Source organism: Serinus canaria, chromosome 3, assembly GCF_022539315.1.
Source record: "Serinus canaria isolate serCan28SL12 chromosome 3, serCan2020, whole genome shotgun sequence".
In the NCBI taxonomy this organism is placed as follows: domain Eukaryota; kingdom Metazoa; phylum Chordata; class Aves; order Passeriformes; family Fringillidae; genus Serinus; species Serinus canaria.
Window position 1 is genome coordinate 21,629,141 of NC_066316.1, and position 15,000 is coordinate 21,644,140.

Here is a 15,000-nt window from a genome sequence, read left to right on the forward strand (position 1 = left end):
CAAATCTGAAGATCCTTCAGACAGGGACAGCTGGGCTAAGCTTGGAACCTTTTCTCATACGGTGTCTAATCTGTGTTAAACTTCAGCTCCATTTCTACGACCAGGCTGGCCAGAGCGTACCTACAGACTTTGCCTGTGGTATTGTGCTGGAGTCTGATAGTGTGTTGTATTACTAATGTTCCAAGAGTAAACACACTTGTAGGAAACAGCTATAGTTCAAGGCTGCGCTTTAAAAAAATAAATGTTTCATCAGTCTTAGCAAAGGAACAAATGGCAGTAACACTCTGTATCATATTTTACAAAGCTTCAAAAGAACAATGTCCCGTTGAGTGAAATTCAGTAGCATTCTGTAAACATTAATTTAAGGAAATCAATAGGCTCTGTGAGCTAAAGCCATATTGCAAGATAAACTGGCTGGAGTGCTACTTTGTCAAACAGATTTTAGTTTTCTCGGCTAGATAAAGAAGGTTTCAAAATGGGGTAACGTGTTGCAACCAAGGTTTGAAAACTATGTGGCCTTCAAACAGTCTGCTTGTTCCTACTACAAAGCTGGATAAACATACTTTAAAAATGATAAGATTGGACCAGGATTAATTTTACTTTCAAATTTTATATAAAGTAGAATTCTTGGTACGTGGGTCTTTTTTAACTATGAGCAGAAATAAAGAAATGCACCATAGACAGCTCAAGAATGTTTTTTCCAATTTTTCCAATTGCAGGACACTATGGATTTTAAAAGTCTTTATTCATGTTGACCTGGTGGGCAGCAAGTCATCTTGCCAAACAGAAAAGCCAAAATCTCTCATGGACTTAGGATCAGAGGTCTTCGGCTGGTGAAGGCTGCTCACGTTGCAGAGCACAAGGTCGTGGTGATGGGAGTAAACAGGCTGGAGGGGATGAGAGGGGCAAGGCCAGATCACTCTTCTTGCTGGATGATCTACACAGTGGCTATACAGAAGAACTCTGTAGGGAACCCAAGGCTAAGGTATAAACAGCAGCTATTAGACAGGTGCTGGAGAACTTCTCCAGGATGATGAATCCACTACTGGGGAAACAGTTTCACCATGGCTAACTCCAGATCAGAGAGCTTTAGTGTGTGCACACAGCAGTCCACATCAACACAGGTACTGCAACAGCAGACGGAATTCAGGACAAATACTTCTGCCAGGAAAACTCATACAAAGCACAGACTCGATTGGCACAGGCACCCCTCACTCCCAAAGTCAGTGTAAGGTGAGCTTTGGGGGCAGAAAGAAACCTTCTTAAAGGAGATAATTAAGAAACTCCACTTGTGTCCCCCGTACATAGCCCCGAGCCTCTTCTCACAGGAGAAAGCTTAAGCCTGTGGGCTTTGGGGGAGAGTTGGCACCTAAATGCACATTCCCATATCCACACTCTATGTCCCGTAGGAAACTTATCAAGGACAAGCCCTTTTGCATCCCTCCCTAGCAGTAAGACATGACACTATCTCTGGAGCCACTTCTCTCAGGGCTCAGAGAGGCTGGTGACACTCAGACCAAACCCTCCCTTAAGCACATTCCACCAACCCAGGGACCACCCTGCTTTAAGAAGGAGCTTCCAGGCAGCTCACCTATCTCCCTGGCCCCCTGCAGAGCAGGACTTGTGCTATCAGGAGCTGCAGGCACAGATCTGGTGCCTTTTCCAGGCTAATGCTGCCCTGAGCAGCACTGCCCCACCATCAGATTTCCCAGGCTTGCAAGGGCAGCGTCTGCAACACCTCGCTGGTGTCCTGGCTTCTGCCACATCCATCCAGACTGTCCCCTCTCCTCACGCACATTCCCTGCTCTCCAAGTGCAGTGAGCTGCTGTGTGGGACCATCTTAGCACTGTGAGTTGGTGTGGCAGCATATCAAGCAGGAGGCTTTGGCTTCTACACAGGAATTGGAGGCAGGTTTTGGAGTAAGTTGCTACACTTTTTGGCGCGAAAGCCACGGCAGCATATGGCCCAATGTTCTCAGTTTAAGTCTGACACTTAACATTATTTAACAGTTTCTGTGTTAGGTGCTTTATAAGGTAAAGGAAATTAACAATTTTCAGCTAATTAGATCACTCAATTGGCTGAACATCCTGGACACCTCTTAGAAAAAAAACAGGCTGGCTCAGGCAATGGAAAGGCTAATTCCTCTTCCATTATCACTTATGAGGAGAGGGAAATAGTTGGAAAGGATGCCTTTATTTTAAAAACACAAAGGAAAAATACCTCAACTTTTGGATGCTCTAGCATACACACTCTTCTTCCAACCAGCACCTTTCTAGAATGCAGGATGCCATTTTGCCCACCTCTACATGTGTCCCAATCCCACTGGCTACAGCAGCAGTTCTCTGGTGCCACCACAGTCTTCATTTTTTGCCTTCAAGTTTCCTCTCACAACTCCTGCTGCACAAATCTCTTAAGAAATAGATTCTTTTGGAAAGAGAAAAAAATGGACAAGAAACTGAGTGGCTGTTTAGGAAAGTCTGTTCTCCCACTGTGCCACACAAAGAGAAGGCCCCTCTTTTGGGACAACCCTAGTATTGGAAAGGGAAAACCATTTGTCCAAGTCTGGCTCAAAAGAGAAAAATTAGGCAAACAACAGAGGTTGCTTATTGCATTTACTGTTGCAGTGTAGGTTTTTTTTACTCTTTTTTAAAAGCTGGGAAATTATTTAAGGATGTGTTTTAAAAGTGTTTGTTTAAAATAAAGCTGAGATCCCCTATCCCATGAGGAGAGTTTGGAGCACTAGTAATCTACTGCTGGCTTACTGTTATCTCCTCCGCCAAGCTCACAAAGAGGAGAGAGAATGGGCATGGCTCTTACAAGGAAAAAACCTGACAGTGGGGCTGCTGAGATGCCTGATAATATCGGGGAAGTGAAAGTGGTAGTGCAGTGAAAATGGATACTGCATGATACATTAGATTTAATCACTTGCATTTCAATTAAGCTTTTCCACAAATAAAGACTGGGAAGTACTCCGCAGGCTCCCCGCGCGGCTGGAGCACCGAGCGCCGCTGGCGGCTGAGTGCAAACGGCGCTGCTGCAGCTCGCTGGGGCTCCCAGCCCTGCTGCCTCCCGGGGTGCTCCCTGGGGCACCCATCTCCCCATCTCCCCGTCCTGCCCCACGCACAGCACTGCACCCTCTGGGATCCCTGTCCCGGAACTGCTGCGCCCACAGTGCAAGGGATGAGCCGCTCCATCACGGAAACAGAGCTACTCTGGCATGCCAACACCACGGCTTCAACGTGCTCGTAACCAACACAAAACTTGGTAAGACTTGGGAGCAGAGTGGGGTAAGACAAAATAACAAGGACTTAGCATTTCCAATTTGTTTAGACTTTTTGCACCTTGAAATTCAGTTCTCCTCCATCCTCAGAAATCATCAACAGCGTTTTACTTAGAAGATTATTAAATTTCCTCTTCAGCCATACTGATGAATTACAACTGCATGAGATGTAGAGGCCTCTAATGGAAACTTATTGCCCTTAACTTGCTGCACTGCCAGTGGCAGTGCCACAGAATGGAAAAATCACTAAGGCTCCTACAGCTTATGCTAGCTGGGCATGTAGTGTGTGTTGGGAAATGTTGGAAAGAACCACTGGAGGGGTTACTGTCATACTCCAGAAGCTGTCTCATACAAAGACCAAAGAAAAAATAAAGCTCTCACACACAAGAATAGTCTAACTTTAACTCAGTCCATTGTGGTGAAATGCAATCTGCTACAAGAGGCTGCCTACAATGCCAAGCAGCATATTCTGTACCCTGCTGCCAAATTCTGGCAGGTACCACATACAGGCGCCCACAAAAAACCTGTCCAGAAAAGTGAGTACAGGGATGACCACCTAATTCTGGCTCAGCAGAGAGGTTATTGCATACTCTCCTGGACACACCAACCAGATAGGAATGTGATGTGTTACTCAGAAGGACTGGGAGGTACAGCCTAGACCGAGATGAGCAGCTTATGTCTTGCACCAGCAGCAAGTCCTCTGCTTTCATGGTGTACTTCCACGTGTGAAGGATCCAGGCATGCAGAAACTGCTGGTTAGACCATGGATACAGAGGCAAAGTGGCTCACAGAACTTGTATTTTGCAAGGATTTTTTTATGTTCAGTAGAATTTGGCTCCATAGGTGAACCACTAACACTATAGTAGAAGCGATGTTTAAAATGATTATGCACCTAGAATACATCATATATATATATATATATATATATATATATATATCTGCATTGCAATCACCTTTGTCTTCTGTGTCTGGCCCTGAAAAGCTCCAACTGTGCCCTCTTCCTCCTTGGTTTGCATGGGTTGGGCTGGGGGAGTGAGGAGGGACATAGGAGAGAAGGATGGGAAGCAGGTGGTGTTTAATCAGTCTGGCAGAGAAGCAGGCTGTCACCAGGGTCCTTTTGGGGGTGTCATGAGGATGGCAAGCATGCCCTCTGGCAGAGGGTACCTCCTTTCCTCTTTCCAGTGGCAGAGGGTAAGGCAGGGGAAGGAAATTGTGCATGGTTATGGGTGAGGGGTGTTGCAAATAAAGCTGTCTCCACCAGCTTATGCTCTCACTGAACAATTCTGAAAAATCTCCCAGTGCAACCATGCTTTTATGAGCATCCAGAGCCCATCGTGATGGGATAAACTGCTCCATCGATGCCATCCTGAGGCATGCAGCTGGCCAAACTGGGCTACAAACACCCTGTTACAAGCTCCAGTGCAGGACCTGCTAGGGACCAGTGAGGCTCACAAGCCTGTGAGGCCAGAAGACAAAGTCTTACATGCTAATGGGCTGAGCTGCCTCTCATTTGAGTCCCCTTTATCCCTTGCGGAAGGAAATGGTGCGACTCCAGACAGCAGTGGATTAGATAACCTCGAGGCTGGGCCTCATCTGATGGAGCCAGCTCTCTCTGCAGTTGTAAGAGATAAGCTGCTTCAGCCCCTGCTCCCCCCGCCCCGCTGAACACTGATATTTGGCACTTAAAGACCTTTCATTTGCCGTGTTTATTATCCCTTCTCTCCCCTAAAAACTTTCTGAAGTTGCAGACTACTGCTTTAAATGCATTTATACGTCTATGCCACAGTTGTGCCTAAGTCCCAATCGCAGCAGTCTGTCTGCTTAGCAACAGAGATCATGCCACCCTGGTTTGCTGCTCTCTACAAAGCCTCTCCACTAACTAGAGAAATAAGTTCAAGGCCACCTCTTTGAGCACTCTGGACCACCACCTGGACAGCTCTTCTTCTGACAGCACATTTCCACCAGAGCCTTGAAACAGCCCCCCCACAGAGGGCACACAAAACGAGTCAGAGCCCGCCTGTGTACCTTCCCCCTCTGCAGATAAGAAAGCTGAACCTTGCCCCTTCCAGATCTAAAGGGAGAAATCATCTCCAAAACACTGATTACCTTCGGCCAGCCCTTCTGGCTGTCCTTCTATCTCTCGCCCACCCACACTTACCTATCAGGAAGACTCTCTCTGCACAAAATTCAGCTATACTCTGGTGCTGCAGGTGATGGGCTACGTGTAAGTAAGCAATCCAGTGCTCCAAAGACTGCCTCCCACTTGGACTGAATGCTTTTTCTTCACTTTTGTGCTGTTAATGTTACAACCGCTACAAACTACATCTCCTCCTGCTCTCAGGTTTGCTTTGTATCACGCAGGTGAAGGACACTGAGTCCTCACGGATTTGTGCAATATCCTGCTGCCACTTCCTCACAACCTCAGAATTTGCCCTTACAGATTTAGGTAGGTTTGAAAACAGCATCCCCACAGCACTCCTCACCAATGCTGCAAGGCCTGCCTGCGAGCAGACCTGGGCTGCCACTGCTCTCTCAGGCCAGGGATATCTGCTCTGAGAAAGGGCAGGACCCCAGAAAGCTGGCCCAGAAACCAGCACGGGTCACAGCGCTGCTAAACCTCTCCCACGGTTTCCGAAGTATTTTGACAGTTTGCTAATTGACATCATGAGAGCCTGACTCTCGTCCATTTTAAAACACATTGAATGTATCAAGGAAACAGTGCTCTGCGTGAAGGTGACCTACTCCAAGTCCTATAGGATGGGCAATCCTATCTGTAAGGCTTCTGTTAAAGTCAGTCACACAGCCCTGACCCTGCACTGTGAGACAGCATTGGCTGGGATCTCCTCTTTTGGCAAGCGTGCCTCACAAAAATAAAAACAACACCCACCCTCCACCTCACATCCACGAACATGACGGCTCTGTGACTCTAAATTCAGTGCTGCATTTAATGTGTAGTTTAAAAAATTAAATGAAACTTTTTTCCAATTGGCATTTAAAATATATTCACACACTTGACTGTATAGTAACACAACAAAAGAGAGCTCTTCAGCTGGCATATATTAATTAGCTGCAATGATTGCTGGAGCTGATTTACACCAGACATTGAGAATCCAGCCCAGAGTTTAGTTCCGTGTCTTGAAGAAAAAGCATGGGGTGGGTGGGAAACAGAGGGAAAAATCTTACAAAGCTAGTAAGCTAACCTACTATTTCACATCTCTCTGGTATGACATTTATATAGAACAGCTTAGATAAAGTTCAGAAGATCAAACATTTTCCTCAATTTTCACAGTACAAAATGTTCTATGACCTTCTAATGTGACACATTAAAACAGATACAAGAAATTTCAGCTGATCAGGTCTCATGAACACCCTCCACCTTCATTAGACAGTGCTGCTCCTCCAAAAGTTCTGAGTGAGAAATTTAGCTATGTTATCTAAAAGAAATGAAGAAAGTCTGGAAAAAACATGTGCAACTTGCATGTTACCCATTACCACAACTAGGATTTATAAAATGGTAAGATTTATTGATTTATTTTCTTTTTTTCTTCCTTTTTTTTTTTTTTTTTAAACACCAGGTTTTAAAATTGCCAAACGAATTCCTGCTAGCTACAGAATGAAAGAAAAAGCATTTCACCTTGTAAGGGATGACTCTAAGAGAGTGAGGGATGACACGGGTTAAAATTCACCTTGCTTCTCACTCCTCATCCACGATGGGATTTTGGAGAACGACGGACATCTGGAAATCGGTTTTACACAGAAAAATAGAAAACAGGGAAGAACTATGAAGATGAATAAAGGCTCATCACAGACACAAAAGACCAGAGGAAAAAGAAGCTTGGATTTGGGTATTCTTGTCTGGCAAGGAGGCAGGCAGTAAGGCTAATGAAGCATTTGCGATATGGGACGTATGCCAGCGTAACAAAGAAGATGTGCATCAGCTCTGCAGATGTGCCAAAGCCCCCAGAGCAAAATAATGACATAATCACCATCAGTGTCACAGACCAGACTGTACACAAGGTGACATGGGAGAGAATAAATAAGGGTCTTTAGAGGCCTGTAGTACACACACGGGAAGGAACAGCCATTCCTCACAACTGCCACAAGAGAGTGGCGAGATGTTGGGTATAATGTGTGCAGCCAGCAAAAGAAATCTTGAATTGTGCAAGGCTAACACACTATAAATTGGTGCTTTTCTCGATCTCCAGTTGACGTTTCAATTCCCAGTACCCCTTGTTGAATGCTAAATGAAATGGCACTAGGAGTCAGAAGAGTTTGCCAAGTTTTGTTTTGTTTCTGTGGGTTCCTTTTATTTTTCGTTTTTTTTTTTTTTCAGGGGGGTGAAGGGGATTTTTTTGTTTGTTTGTTTTGTTTGAGAAGAGGAGGGGGCAATAAAGATGAGTACTGGTAAATAATTGTGAAAGAAGCAAAACTAAAAAAACAAATACCCCAAAAAACCCCCCAGCACACCATCACTGCATGCTCACACACACAGAGGAACAGAAACCCAACACCATTCAGCTGGAACAATCCTAGGATTCCCTCAAAGCAAAGCTAGAAACAAATGAGGATGGGGTTCAATTTGTTTGTTTTGTTTGGTTTGGTTTTTTTTTTAGGGACAGCAGCGATGATTTTGCCTTCTGTTTTACAGCTATCCCTGAACTAAACTAGAAGAAACCCAGCTAAAATACTTTTCCATGCTAAAAGACAAGATTACTATTTTATTGATCAGTAATAAAACACCGCTTAGGGTAATTTAGTACTTAACATGTTATTTGCGGTGGGGAGTAATCGGAAAGGCTCTGAGTAGCCTTAAATCATTTCACAGCAGTTCTTCCTGCATAAAAGCAAGCGTTTGCCTTTGTACAGCTCTGTGATTTTGTGGTATATATATTTTTTTTACACAAATCTGTCAATTTTTAAAGGGAACATCCATTTGATAAAGTAGAACAAGGCTGCTAGCAGTGTTGCCACAGGCCAAAGTGGGGAAATTGTGAAAGGGCAGGAGATAGGCTGAAGGTGCCAACGGGACTCTCACAGAAGGAACATTCAAGTACGTAATTGTTTGCAGGATCTGGACCTACACGAGGAGCTCAGAAGAACAAAGCACTTGGCTTCACCAATGTCCCTTTTCATTGCTTCTAATGAAAGATTCATAAGAATAACTTTAATTTTTTATGATCTTTTTTTGCATTACTGTATTAGCTGCATCTACTCTGTATGCAATTTCTTCTTAAATACAGAAAACCTGTTTCAAAATGCCAGACATAATAACTTAATCAGTACAATAATTGATCTTGATGGTTGTGCAGTCCTTCTTAACAGTCAGGAAGTGAGATGGAGCCCAGAAAATGTTTTATATGATTATTTCTTCCCATTGCAAAGTGATGTATTTGTGAAGAACGCAGGTGAAGGTCCATAGTGGAGTTTTTTGGTTTGGTGGTGTTTTTTTTTTTTTTTTTTTTTTTTTTTTAAGATGAAAAAAAAATTAAAAACCCCCCTAATTTGCTAGTTAAACTGTTCAGTGGAAGAATGATTGTATTTGTCCTTTTTGGCTTCGCCCAATTAATTGGAGCAGTAACATAGTGATTGTTAATAAACAGCTCTAATTTGACTATACTTCTTGCCTATCTACTAACCCCACCATATCTTTGTTTAGCATATCATCAGGGAAAACAAGGAAGCATGTATATAATTTTGTACTGTTGTATATGAAGTTTAATAATTATGCCACAGTGGATTCTAAATTAATCACAGAAGGCACAACAATATTAATAATCTGTTTAGCAAACTCCAGTGCCTTTGCACTTTGATGTTAGGAGCAGAGACAGTACAAACTGTGACAGTTTTTTAAATTGGGCGAGTGTTTGTTTCTTTTTCAGCTTATATCAATGTTTTCTTTTATGCTTTTTCTACTGTGCACCTTGTTTCCCTCTAAGAAAAAAAACCAACAAACCACAAACCAAAACCACGGAACAACTCAACAAACAAGCCTCTGCGTATTTGGGTGAGTTTGGATCAAAGCTGACAGATCAAATTTTTCATTTATTTAACAAAGTTTCATTGCAGCCATTCTTCATAATTACAGCAGTGTTTTAATTTTTTTCCTTGCCTTGAATAGGAGAGAAGGGGTTCTGAGAAAGTTTTTAATTAGCTAAATAGGTCTGTGTAATCTAGATGAAATAAACACGTCCGTTTGAAAGGGTTGTTAGAACTTTTCCAGCCATTTAATCCATAGATGGCTGAACACAATGATACCTTCCACAGAAAGCTACAGCCACCACCAGCAGCTGTTAGAAGAGAGCTTGCTCCCTGCTCCTATTGATAACCCTTTGTGGAATGAAGAAAAAGAGCTGAGGGAAGGAGAACTGAATGTCAGACAATAGACATCGCTACACACACTGTCTCTGAACTTTCCTCATCTCTGAAGGACAATTAATTATGAAGGCCTTTGGGGTAGGTCGAAGCAAGGGAAAACCTACTGCTGGCCCAGCACTCCAGCCGCTATCTCTGTGTTTGTTAAATGGTTGTGCCTGTTGGGGAACCAGAGTAGCAGCCACCAAAATAGCCAATAGATCATTTAGGAAAAAAGAGCAAAAGATTTTTTTATGTGTGTCTGTCCTTGTATAATTCTATTCTCACTGTGAAATCATCCATACACAAAACACAAGGACAATTTTTTTTTTTTTTTTAGAAGAACCACAGGGTAGGTTACAGTCAGAAACGGCCTCTCAGTGGTGTGTTAAAAAGGATGGTCTTTTCACCAAATCATTTCACAGAGGCAAAACAGACAAACACAAAGAGTTGAGACTTTTTCTCCTACATTAAATAGAGTAACTGATAAGGTCAGACATATGATACCTAAAGACATGAATCTGTGAACTCTTGAAGTCAAAGGACTTCTCTGTGCAAAGGAACAATCTTTCAAAGGAAATAGATCATAGAACTCCACTGAATCCCCTTTAAACTTTATGAAGCAGGAGGAGAAAAAGCTCTAAGTAGGGAAGCTTGACAGAAGAGCCTTGAACTATTTTCTGAAGGAAAGATGAGACCCTCCCTAGGCTGCCACAAAACATCTTTTTTTTTCTAAAGGCTCTTCTGAACTTTGATATGTGCCAAGACACCGCTATTGAAAGCTGTATAATTATGTGCTATAGCCACTGTAGAAAATGCTTTGTTCACCACAACAAAGAACAATAAGCAAAGTAAAGTGACATTACACTGTATCTTTTTCTTTAAGAATGTTGAGAAAGGTCACGGTACGTTATAACTAATAAAGCTGTTGAGTAAGGAAGTTTAAAGTTGGGCTTGCTGTGCTTAAATGCAACCCAATGACAAAAAGGCAGAGGGAACTAAAATTGTAATGACATTAAAAAATAGATCATATATCAACATGCCAACTTCATTATACAAACACCTTGATTCCAAAGGACACAAACAGCAGAGCCGGGTGTAGTGCTGCAACAGTATTCCTCTCACAACTCTCTCCCTAATAGCTTCCAACTACGGCCTGCAGTTCAACTAACTGCAAAAACTGATTAATAAGCATTAATTGATACATGCAATGCACAGACCTTCTATTGCAAGCCGTGGATTCTGTTACTTGATTAAAAACCAGGTTCATGTCCTGTGCAGTTTCAAGGAAAGCTCTGCTGTTTCACAAGGGAGTCTCTTCAAAATTAGAACGGGGAAGGAAAAAAAAAAAAAAAAAAAAAAAGGAAAAAGGCCAGAGGGCATCAATTAAGTTCCCTGCAACCAAGATTTTTAAGTGAAAAAGGAATACCATCTGGTCACCTATGTTTCAGTTTTCCTTCAGAGGACTCAGGACAGTTACATTTGTTATTCTCAAATTGCCAGAGCAGCTTTACCCCCCTTGCTGCAGATCAGCAGACAGCAGCCTTCCGACTCTGTCTTTAAGAGTGCAGAGAACGATGTTGAAACACTACAACAATAAAGCCCTTGAAGGAGGAAATATACAGCTGAGGGAGAAATGTGAGGAGTGGCATACTGAAACAAACAACTGTCCCGTTGGGCTGTGCTCACTGCTGGTACCACCAGAAGCGTGGAGACTGCCACAGCAGGGCAGTTTGCATGGAAAGAGCAACCTTTGGGATGCAAGTTAGCAGGTTACAGACTTAATTTCACTTCTCTTGAGGCCACTCTGCACTGCTCCAGAGTATTAGGGTGGTTATAAACTGTATTTTACAGTGCCTAACTGCTGCAAAACCACTCAAAAGTGGCCTTAGTTTAAATGAGAATCAGGTTTGAGGACTTTAATTCTCCTTTTGATGAACACCAATTCAGCTCAAGATGAATCCTGCAGATGAAACTGGGGAAGAATACAGGTTCCTAAAATAAGCAATATGAGTGGCCAGCAGTTTTTATAATTTAGGATGTCTTAATTTTTGGATCCAGTGCTGGGCACACTTCATTTTCAGGGAATGGACTGTTGAGGACCTCCTGACAAAGTGACTCTTATTGAACATCCCAAAATGAAATTGACCTAAAATCATCATCACTTCTGAAAATGTTGGCAGCCTGCGTTCCTCTCGAGGGCTTGCAGGCCGCTTACGTGACTGGGTTATTACTTAGATTTTATAGGTGGTGTTATTTGACTTGTTTTACATCATCCCATTGATTTTTATGGGACTAACTCAGAGTGCCTTAAGTTAAACACTCTGCTAAGACCTGAGTACAACTGGTCTTAATTAGGTTTTTCCCACTAGTATGGTTTTCCCCTGCCAAAAGAAGGGCAAACTCCTTAAAAATGGTTTTCCCCCCCTTGGAAGCGCCACGTGCCGTAACGAGCGCCGTGAAACGAGGCAATCCTCGTGTCGAGCCCCGCCGCACCAAAACTGCAGACAGTGTGTTTGTGCAAATAGCACAGCTTGGCAGGCACCTCACTATTGTGATCCATCTCAGTAACTGCATCTGCAAAATCGGGCAAGTTCCCGTGAGGCAGCGGGGGGCTGAGCTCAGGAGCATGGCGCATGCTGGCCTTGCTCTGCTTCGCCCGCCCCGCGGAGGAGCGGGGCAAGCGCGAGGAGCAGGCAGGGGGCACAGAGTGGAACTGCCACCACACAGGCACCCTGACACTTCAGAACTAAGGCTGACTTGTTACATGCCCACCAGGAGAAGGAACGGGCACTGTGCAGAGAGGCGTTAATACGTGGAGAGTGACGGTAACTGCCAAAAAATGCCAGGGAACAAGGATGACTGACAAGAGTGGGAGACAAAGCAAGGCTAAAATTCAGGCATTGTCCCCAGGCCAGTTTCTTTTGGCTGTTTTAAGTACATATATCTGAATATAACTCCTCTGTTTATATTTTTTAAATCATGTTAAACTAATTTTTTTTTCAACTCATGTTTTTCAACCATATTTCTATTTTAACTCAAAACATGGTATTGCCCTGGTTTTCAACCATCCTGCAAGAGTCACAACTGTGAGCTCTGATGACCTGAGCTAGGGCAGATTCTGAAAGAGAGTTAAAAAATTATTTAATTTTTGTTTTCCTTTCTGTAATGCATAGCAACAATACCTGACTTTAATTATTGCAGCTGGCATTAAAAAGCCTATGGCAACACTGCAGATGAGACAGATATCAAGTGGCACAGCAAGCTGTGCTCTCTTTCTGACCAACTTGAGCTGGGACACTGACATTTGTAGCTTTCATTCACCAGGACAGCCCACCTTCTTCCTCCCTGGAGGAATGGCCCCAGAATAATGAAGCACCTTGACCTGCCACAAAAAAATCCCAAACTGTTTTTTCTTTTTTTTTCCCCTTTCAAAATTCAGTCCGTCATTGTTCTATTCAGCTCAGCACGTTTCTCCAGCTAACCCTACTGCAAGAGAGAAAAATGTGGAACTGGTTACACACGTGTACACACAAAACACAAAGTTGCACCGCACGGGAGGAGGCCTTGGATCTGTCTTTGGCTCACAGCCACAAGGGTACAATGGCAAAGCTAAAAATGATAGGACATGTGGTTTGTTAAACATCTTATTTGACTTTGCTACAAGCTGTCAGTGGCAATGCCCAGGGAAAGGAACACAGTATCACAAATTCTTGAACAAATCAATGGCACAGCCTGGTATGGACCAAAAACACATTCTAACTTCAGAATTTTTTTCCTAACAGTCAGTTTAGACCTATACACATGAAGTATATGCATGAATGTGACCCGAGAAGAGACAAACGGAAGGGTTTAGGAATGACAGTGTAGGTGATTTAAGCATATCAGACTAATCAGAAGATCAGCAAAGCATCATTGAAGTATGAGAGGAAGGAACTTTGATGATGCTAAATATGGCAAATGCTCAGTTTGCTAAATCCTTTTGGATCCAATTTCAACATTACAGTACTTGTCATTTTTGCTTTCCAGCTTGTGGGGGAGGGGATGGGCATTTATCAGGAAAAGTTACATTGTCTACGTTAAACACTGCACCACACAGCTTAACATTCTCATAACTGCTGGATCCTCAGCAAAACGAAGACCCGAACTCTAGGAAATTCTCATTATAGTACATAACACAAGGAAGACTAAATGAGTGAATTTGCAATCTCCATTTGTAATATCTCTTTCCCTCAACGATGGAGAAAAACAAACCAAGGGGCTCCTTTCCAACCCACTGTAGGACCCTTGGCTGAGGAGACTGCAAACACTAGCAGTACTAAACAAGAGATTTATGTTTTCTTATCTGCTTGAAAACACAAATACACTCCCTGAAATTCTTCACTGGAGTAATACACTTACATTAACACTGGTAATAACACTTTGAAAATGAGTAATAAGTGTCTGAAACCATCAAGAGTATGAGAACTTTTGAGCGCAAGGAACATTTCAACCTATGTTCTCATGAACAGAAAAATGTTACTAAGAAGAAACTTGAGGGAATCTTAAGCACAAGTTAAAAGTTGGTCACACTTATATCCTGGTGTATTTCTTTTTCTGTTCCTATATTTAGTGACTGTGGCTTGGCATCAGGGCAGACCTACATCCCAGGGGTGGGAGTCTCCTGCCTTGTGCCTGCTTGAGTTCCTAGTAGGGCCAGAGGCCTTGGGAGTGCCTGGGATGTTGCCATCACCCACCATGGATGGCAAAACCTTTGAGAACATTCTCTTCCCCTCTCTTGCTTCATCTGCCCCTTCCACACAACCATCCTTGCAGAAAACTCTGCCAGCCCAGGAGAGGGGGAAACAACCAAGAAAGACAACAAAGTCTTCACTTAAGACTTTTTGCATCATCTAAATTTATGTGCTATGAGAATAAGTCCTGCTAAAAATCCATCAGAAGGATTTTAGGCAGGAAATCACCCTCCTCATGCTGAAAAATCACTTTTGTACAAAGGGGGATCATTATGCAACTTGACCCTGAGGGAATGGTGCAGACAAAAAAAAAAATTAATAATTAGTACCACCATTGCTTTCCTACTCCACCAAGAGATGGGATTACTCAAGCCTCCCCCACATGCACACCCTGTTCAAATGCATCATTACATCTGACTACCTGAACAATGCAAACTGCCATCCTCAGCAGGGAGAAACACTCTCCCGTGGTATCGCCGAGGGTCAGCATGTTAATGATAACAATAGTCTGCTGAGCTACCAGGCTGGCCTGTAAACAGGAATCTTAATCAAAGCCACAAACCTGTTACAGCAGAAAACAGAGCATTTACTTTGAGTACTCATTTTATCCTGCAGTTGGACAAAGCAAATGCATTT

General features: G+C 43.1%; 1 protein-coding gene across 1 annotated transcript in view; it reads right to left on the minus strand.

The window, feature by feature from the left end:
- The window catches only part of PROX1 (prospero homeobox 1), a 49,617-nt gene that overhangs the window by 12,434 nt on the left and 22,183 nt on the right, over positions 1-15,000 (minus strand). The window lies entirely within an intron of this gene.